Source organism: Anabrus simplex, chromosome 2 (genome assembly GCF_040414725.1).
Source record: "Anabrus simplex isolate iqAnaSimp1 chromosome 2, ASM4041472v1, whole genome shotgun sequence".
In the NCBI taxonomy this organism is placed as follows: domain Eukaryota; kingdom Metazoa; phylum Arthropoda; class Insecta; order Orthoptera; family Tettigoniidae; genus Anabrus; species Anabrus simplex.
The window spans coordinates 1034842166-1034851514 of record NC_090266.1 but is presented as its reverse complement, the minus strand read 5'-3'; the positions used below and the strand labels follow the sequence as shown (position 1 = coordinate 1034851514).

The window sequence follows — 9349 nt, the reverse complement described above, 5'->3', positions numbered from 1 at the left end:
TAAAAGAGCAGGTTCAGCCTCGGGTAACATAACGAAGAAGATGATTATAACAACAACAGCAAGCGAAAAGTGCGGGCCGTGCAGCTAAAACTTTGCTTTCGTGTGGTGATTGGTTCGATCCTCACGGTCAGCAACCCTGAAAAATTTCCCTCATCTTTTCCCATTTACAAAACTCGGAAATGTCGGGGTTGTACCTTGACGAAAACCACAGGCTCCATTTTACTAGTCCTAGCGATTTCTCAGGCCGGCGTCGGCGAAAACCTATACGTCCTGCTGCGATGTAAACCTGCTGGCGAATAAATGAATAAATAAATAAATAAATAAATAAATAAATAAATAAATAAATAAATAAATAAATAAATACATAAATAAATAAATAAATAAAACTAGCTTTACGTCGAACATATACAGATAGGCCTTATGGCGACGAAAGGATAGCATTGTGAAGAAATCAACTGTGGCCTTAATTAAGGTACAGCTCCAACATTTGACTGGTGTGAAAATGGGAAACCACGGAAAACAATCTTCAGGGCTGCCAGCAGTAGGTTTCGAACCCACTATCTCCTGAATGCAATTTGACAGCTACTTCAACCAAGACACACAGCCACTCGATCGGCAAATAAATAAATAAATAAATAAATAAATAAATAAATAAATAAATAAATAAATAAATAAATAAATAAACCGGGAATGGAGACACGTTCTCCAATGTAAAGGAATTCCTAATGGAGTTCAAACAAGCAGAATTCGTAATGGTAGGCCTTTACTGGAGGGACTTACCGTTTACAGAGCACTATGTCTTCTTGTATAGGCTAGAGCAATTTTGTTACTTTCATTGACCTGTCTCAGTCTTATCCTTGGCTTTGACATTATTAAAGTGACTGAGGTATGAGCGATGCTAGTAATGCAATTCCTTGTGCAGCTATTTCCTGCTATGAATGGTGTGAAAATGTTGCTCATAGGGTCGGTTGATGCATGCATTTCAGTGGGCTTGGCAGACTAATATGTAATAGCAACTTCTGCCGCGGTGAGGAAAGCAACGGGAAACTACCTCACGCCGCATTTCCCTAGTACGCCTCTCCAGTGATGCTTAGGCAATCTATGACAGCTGATGGCGGAGCTGTTGAGGATCCAACCAGCTTTAGGGCTGACGAATAAACATATATACAGCCCTATCAATATTGACTGCCTTGCTTTTGCAGATTACCTCGCTCTCCTTACCTCCTCTCCTGAACTAGCTACTCAAAAAATCAAGAATCAATTATCTGCATGAATGCGCAGTTAAGATTGGCCTCAAAAATCTCCTATACTAAAACCTACTTCATTTCTAACATCATACATCCTCCAGGGCAGAATTTTGAAAGTGGAAAGGTTCAAGTACCTTAGTGAATGGGTTGAATCCAATTACAATGCGGTCGTGAAAATTCAATATTCATTGACTTGCCCCACAACGGGCGACTTAAAAACGGATTCTACAGTGTGCTAGCAGCAGTGCCAGACCTGTAGCTCAGATCCTTTCAAACAGAGCAAAAAAGGCCTAGGCCACCATAGCTCAATTGGTAGAGCAACCGACGCGAAATCGGGAGGTTGTGGGTTCGGATCCCACTGGTGTCCGGCTGGCCATTTTTGTTCTGTACTTAACATCTCTTCAACACGTACTACATGTACGTAACACGACCTAATACTTTGAATGTCTGTTTCGATTACAATGAGGTCGTGAAAATTCAATATTAATTAATTCTGAGAAGTTCGTCATGTGTCAAAAAGTTTGAAACAGCCTTCCGACTCACTCAAAACATTAAGAGTATAACAGAAAGTATATCTCTCGAAATGTAAAACTTCGACGTTATCAAACTGTAATTAGACCTGAAGCATTATATGCAGTAGAATGTTTAACACGTCGAACACATAACCTGCTTGAAAAACTGGCAATTAAGGAAAAAAAAAAGGATTATCCGAAAAATTCTTGGTCCCTGTCTCAAAGATGGTGTTTACAGACTTCGGAGCAACTTAGAAATATACACCTACATTGAAAGATATCAAGCGTAATCCGGAAAAGAAGGATAACAATTTACGCTCACCTCTTCAGATTGCCAGCTGAAAGAAAGAATCTGTAAATGTTTTCAGAAGTCTCAAAACGGTACCTCCTCGGTTGGTGGAGCTCGATAAAGGTCTTCTAAAGTATGGAATCTCAGTAACAGACATTCAACTCCGAGCATCACTCAAACACAAACTTAGAGAGGTTCACCAAGAAGAAGTTCCAACTCGACTGAAGCGGGTCCATTCTGATGCATGGACGAAAGCACGCTCCGAAAGGATGAAAACCTGGTGGACCCGCAAGAAGACAAGCAGTTGAGATCTCGTGGTCCTTAGTGACCCTAACGATGAAGAAGAATAAATAAATAAATAAATAAATAAATAAATAAATAAATAAATAAATAAATAAATAAATAAATAAATAAATAAATAAAATACACATCATTTTTACAAGTTGCTTTATTGCGCACCCACACAGATAGGTCTTGTGGCGACGATAGAACAGGAAAGGGATGGGAGTGGGAAGGAGGCGGCCGTGGCCTTAATTCAGGTACAGTCCCAGCATTTGCCGTGTGCGAAAATGGGGAAACCAAGGAAAACCATCTTCAGGGCTGCCGAGGGTGGGGTTCGAGCCCAGCATCTCCAGAATGCAATGTCACAGCTCCGCACCCCTAACCGCACGGCCAACTCGCGCAGTGTAAATGAATTAAATAAAAACAATAACAACACCACACCTGGAACACACCTGCTAAAGTAACCGCTACCCAACCAGGTGTAGGTCTACAGGAAATATTCGAATTTCACGTGATCAGTGTGACATCTCCAACCATTTTGTTTGGCTTCGTGACTGAGTCGCTGTCTTTCATATCAACAGCTCCTCGGTTAGTTTCGTGAGACTGAGTAGTCCACGTTTTCCACACCTACAAAAATCGAACCCGGGCGGGGTCTACGAGTAAGTACTTTCACTGCCCTCACACCACGGAGATGACTAATAGTAACAATCAAATTAATAATAATGTTACTGGCTTTATGTCCCACTGACTGATTTTCCGGCTTTTAGAGACACCGAGGTGCCACAATTTTGTCCGATATGAGTTCCTTTACGTGCCGGTAAAGCTATCGACATGAAGTTGTCGTATCTGAACACTAAAGGTAGTCGCCCACTGCAGGGAACCGCGCCGCGCCGCGCGGAACAAGCTTGTGGAACATTCCACGGGCCATTTTCCGAGACTTCGCCCTTACAGCACACATCACCGCGCCGCGCCGCCTCTCTCCAGTTGGGGAAATGCAGCTCACACAGAAATATGAGTTCCATTTCCGAGGAGGCCTTATTATTTGCGGTTGCGATACTTGCAAATGAGGAAGAAGAAAAACGCGAAAGAAAAGTTTGGGCCCACAACATTTATGAGAAAATGGAAACGAACGGAGAGTTTCACCATTTATTTCCTGATCTACTAAAGGACCGAAGTAAATTTTCCCACTACTTTCGTATGTCCCAAGAAAAATTCTATGAACTATTGAACCTAGTTAAGCCGTGTGTACCGAGCTCGAGAGCTGCAGTCGCTTAAGTGCGGCCAGTATCTAGTGTTCGGGAGATAGTAGGTTCGAACCCCACCGTCGGCAGCCCTGAAAATGGTTTTCCGTGCTTTCCCATTTTCACACCAGGAAAATGCTGGGGCTGTACCTTAATTAAGGCCACGGCCGCTTCCTTCCCACCCCTAGTCCTTTCCTGTCCCATCGTCGCCATAAGACCTATCTGTGTCGGTGCGACGTAAAGCAACTAGCAAATAAAATAGCCGTATGTAGAGCGAGAAAATATCACCTTTCGCCGAGAAAGGCGTACAGTGCACAATACCACTAACCGCGTGAAGGTACGAGCGTGCTGGCACTAGTCGAGGACTCACGAAGACTGCCGAAACGGCACGAAACCACATTCTTTCCGTTAATCCTTCCTTCTACCCTCGCCCATACAAGCGCGCCGAAAGGAAAAAGTTCCATTTCAGAACCCTGGGGACTTCTGGTGCGGAAATTCCACAAGCTTGTTCCGCGCGGCGCGGCGCGGCTCCCTGCAGTGGGCGTTAAGCCATTTCATTTCACAAGAAGCAGACCACGGAAATTTCTTCTCGGCTGCGCTGCGCTGCGCGGCGCGGCGCGGTGTAGTGGGCGATTACCTTTACAGATACCACCAGAATGAGCTGGGATCGTACCCGTGAAATTGGGCTCCGAAAGCCAGCGTTCTGCTGCCTAAGTCTCTTAACCCGGCAATAATATTTAGAAGAAGAAGAGAAGGAGAAGGGTGATGGTGATAATAACGATGATGATGATGATGATGATGATGATGATGATGATGATGATGATGATGATGATGCCATTATAGATCTTAAGTGAAGTCAGCCTCGGAATTATTGAGATATTATTTTACATACTTCGAAGTCTGCAAACACAGATCTTCTACATTTACCCACTCTGACAGAATACGAACGAGTTTAGCTGCGATTCGAGCCGGCCAACTAGAGTGTGGACTATGTCACTCCAAGCAGCTACGCTACAGGCCTACAGCCGATAAAATTGAGTAGAAGAGCGGACACACGCTCAATTTTCGGCCATTCGACTTACAGAGGCAGCTTTCTGTGGTTTTCATGAGGAACTCCAGACAAAAGTCAAGTTCGTACCTGTTCGTACGGCATGTTTCTTTCCAATCTCATTCTCGGTTTCAAGTAAGTACTCCAGCAAAACCGGCAAAATAATAGAGGTAAACAGAGAGCACAGAAGAATATGAAGAAAGCGGTAAAATGCCTTCGAAAGAAAACATCACGAAATAATAATAATAATAAGAAGAAGAATAATATGATATATTTAATATAATTTTATTATTATTATTATTATTATTATTATTATTATTATTATTATTATTATTATTATTATTATTATTATTATTATTATTATTATTTAATTAACTTTTGGCAGTATTAAAACTTTAAGGACGACAAAATTTCGCACTATTGACATTGCAACACACGCTATGGCTAACTGGCTGAGTTATTAAAACCTGCACGTTCCTGTGTTTCCCCTTGAGCCCTATTGATCTTCATACAAAATATCATCCGAATTAGAAATTGGTGCCTTTTAAAAGAAAATGGAATTGATTTACCTGATGGAGTTAAATCGTTAAATCATCTCGAGGGATTATAGCTCTCTGCCTACTGTATTTTGAATGTGCAGTGCACTGGGCTTCTGGTTTGCTACGAGCAAAATGTCGGCCAAATCAGAATTGAAAATTGGCACATTAACAGTTTGCTCGTAGTAAAGTACAATCCTTCGAGTTTCCATGACAGTAACTTATGACGCGGAGGATCGACTCCCTTTCCTAACTACCGGAGTGGGAGAAGTTCACAGCCTTAGTGTTAAAATTACAACGTGGAGAAAGGGACTTCTACATTTCTCCGACATCACTTCAAGCTAGCAAATGTCGGGAAAGCTACAAAGGGACAGTAACATTGAGCTGAATAGTTTCATCTCGTTTAATCGACTATCCGCAACACAATACAGACTGGAACAGCTGACCAGGAGGATGTCCGACCGCGCATGCGTGCTTTCCCCCTTCCACCGCCCCTTTCCTATGCTTCAGCGCTCAGCGCTCCCACAGTACAGGTGACCTTGAAATCCTGGCGAGCGCTTTGGCCAATGAGAATGCCAATTCTTTCTTAATGTTTAAAAATATACGGCAAGAGTACTTTATGCTTTTAAAGACAATCTGCAAATCTGCAGCCCAAGAGCAGTCGTCAGAATGCTTTGCAAAGTCGATCGGTTCAGGAGCTCTCTCAAATTCGCGATAACAAAAGTCAACCTATTTTATAAGTATATAATTAATAATAATAAGTGGATAAAACTGTGTAAGTTGTCATTTCTTTTTGTCTCACCAACACATCGATGGTCTCAATCTGAAACAACGTATATCTCATTTCCGTGGAGCAGTGTTTCCCAGACTTTCCAGCTGGCGCCTCCCTTTGTAAGCTCTGCAATTCCCATACCCACCACACAGTTATTGTTAGAAATATATTTAGAATAATGTAGAATAAACAACAGAATTCCAAAATTCAAGATACAGTAATACAATAAACCTTCTTAAAATAATTTAGAAACTAGAACAAAAATGTAAATTGAAATTTAGGCCTTCCAAAATAATCAAACGTCAACGAAGACTCAATATCAAGTTGCTGCTTCAAATCTAAAGTACTGGCCTGAAGAGAAGTTAAAATAAGCATGCAACTTATTTAATGAATTCCACTCAAATTAAATTAATCCATTTTTAAAAAGCATCAGTTTACCTGTAAGAATTGAACCTGTGCTTCTGTACAAAGACACTCGGAGACAACCCTGTACTGGTACGACCTGGAATAGAGTTGTCTATAGTGATGAATGTAAGTGTTCTTTGTGCACTGACGAAGGTCGTGCTCGTATTTACAGGCCTCATGGTGAGTGTCACCATGTTGCCTTTGCTCTGGCGCGAAACACCACCCCCACTAAAGGTGTGCTTGTCTGGGGAGCAGTTGGACCATGGCATAGGACAGTCGGTAACGCCTAGTAGTTGCGATACGAGGGACATTGACAGAAATGCATAAAGTGAAAACATACTGCAGCCGTACGTTTTGTCCTTCATGACAAGGCTTCCAAAAGGAATTTTCCAGCAGAATAATGCTCGGCCGCACAGAACGAGGGTATCACAAAAATGTCACACATCCAATGGCCTGGAAGATCGCCACATTTATCACCCATCGAACACATCTGAGAAAACCTGGAGCGCCAATTTCAACAACCTAGGAGCATACACGATCTAGAGGAATAGTAACACCAAATATGGGCTGATATGCCAAGGATACCATAGATAACCTGTTTGTCTCCTTGCCCTCTCGAATCGCATTCTTTATCCCATATAGAGCCGGATCCGCAAAGCATTGAAGTCTCACTTAGACATTCAGTTTTCCGCAGTAAATTATCCTTTTGCTCTCATATTATAAATCACTTACTTATATCAAAGTTACAATCACATATATTGAGTTTCATGCGATTCCGACAACTACTTCTTGGTGAGCATTTTCTGTTTTATTTCAGATATATGTATAAATATTTATTTATTTATTTATTTATTTATTTATTTATTTATTTATTTATTTATTTATTTATTTATTTATTTATTTATTTATTTATTTATTTATTTATTTATTTATTTATTTATTTATTTATTTATTTATTTATTTATTTATTTATTTATGTAATTGATAACTATATACAAAATATATGAAATCGGATGAACATCAGCACAGTAGGTGGCAGGGAAAGTCTACACATATGTGCGAAAGCAACAGCAACTGTATGTCGATTAAAGTTGTTATGGTCAAGATGATGAATTGAAAACAAATTCTAAAGTTTGTGAAACGTAAAATACACACACTGTTATAGGCTATATACACCGCGGAGATCATGGGATGGCAAAAGTTAAGTCGCTCACTTCGATTAGTTCCAAAGGTCAGCTCTTCGAGCAATCCAATTGCTCTCAACTTCTTTTCCTTTCTCCAGAAGATTAGTATCTTATAAATCGAAGTACAGTCTGTTAGTGAAGGATGACAGCAATCCTGACTAACTCTTTAAAATATGCCAACAATATTTGTAGAGTTAGTAAGCCTTAGGAAGGAAAGGCATACGTCTATGGAGAACTTCTAGAATCAACAGTGCAGTGCCTGGCTCCATGGCTAAATGTTTAGTTACCATGCTGGCCTCTGGTCTAAGGGGTTCCGCGTTCGAATCCATGCCGGGTCGGGGATTTTATATTTCGTTAGTAAATTCCTCTGGCTTGGAGGCTGGGTGTTTGTGTCATCTTCGACATTAGAATCCATCTTTGGGAGGGCGCCATCTTCAAGAATGTGCAGGTCGCCTATAGAGTGATACCTCGAGAGACCTGCACCGCGCCTCTACGGAGGCCACACCCCAGTATTACTGAGTGCATAATTATGAAGCTTTTTAATTATAAAAGTTATAGGATACATGTAAGTTACAATTCTGCGGACTGCACCAAGAAGTGGAGGATTATGGGGTTTCCTATACTAAAATACTTTCGTCCGGCTTCTTGGCTGAACGGTCACCTTTTATTCCTCTGACCCGGGGACTGAGTATTTGTGTTTATCCCAATACTCCCCTCTTCACATTCACACAACACACCACACTACCTACCAACACAGGAAACATGCAGTAGTAAACACTTCCCTTTACGTGGGGTTGGCGTCAGAAAGTACATCCGGCTATAGCAAACGGCCAAATTCAAATGTGCGACAAAGTTCGCTACCGCGATTCCACCACAGTGTGGGAAAAGAAATGCAGAAGTAGAAGAAGATGAAAAAGAATAGGAGGAGATTATACTAAAATATCTTCATTTTTTCCATTTTAGGTTCATTTGATAGATCAGATCTTCCTTTCAAATACAAAACATTTCCATCAGTTTTTTTAATTTGCAATTTAGTAAATAAATGTGTGCGCTCTCGTCATAATAGTGAGCGTGGCATTTGAGCACAACACTATTCTGTACCTCGCATGAAGATTGCTGTTTGAGTTGTTTATTTTCTTGGTCAAGGAGTAAACTAATAATCAGACAATATTTGACCCCATTATTTTATTTCTTGCGAATTAGTATACATTATTTATTTATTTATTTATTTAATTATTTATTTATTTATTTATTTATTTATTTATTTATTTATTTATTTATTTATTCTCTACTTCCTTAGATGAATGATTAGTGCACTGGTCTACTGTTCAGACCACCTCGGGTTCGATTCCCGGCCAGGCCATGTATTTTAATCATAAAGGTAAAATCCTTTGGTTCGGGAGCTGGGTTAATTGGATGATTCACTCAAAGTTTCGTAGAATTCTTCAAATGTATGTGTTCTCGGCGAGGAACCAAAATGGTCACATGCAACTTAAAATTGAATGGTTTTACAGGTAAAAGAGAAAGGATACCAAATTTCCATTTTTTTTTTTTTTTTTTTTTTTTTGTTGCTAGTTGCTTTACGTCGCACCGACACAGATAGGTTTTATGGCGACGATGGGACAGGAAAGGTCTAGGACTGGGAAGGAAGCGGCCGTGGCTTTAATTACGGTACAGCCCCAGCATTTGCCTGGTGTGAAAATGGGAAACCACGGAAAACCATCTTCAGGGCTGCCGACAGTCGGGTTCGAACCCACTATCACCCGAATACTGGATAATGGCCGCACTTAAGCGACTGCAGCTACCGAGCTCGGTTTTAAAAAAATTAAATTA

At 40.7% G+C, this 9349-nt stretch overlaps 1 non-coding gene across 1 annotated transcript; it reads left to right on the top strand.

Moving 5' to 3' along the window:
* Positions 1 to 1541: 1541 nt before the first annotated feature.
* TRNAS-CGA (transfer RNA serine (anticodon CGA)) lies at positions 1542 to 1618 on the top strand. Its single transcript has one exon. It is a non-coding gene; the product is annotated as a tRNA-Ser (tRNA).
* The last annotated feature ends 7731 nt before the right edge of the window (positions 1619 to 9349 follow it).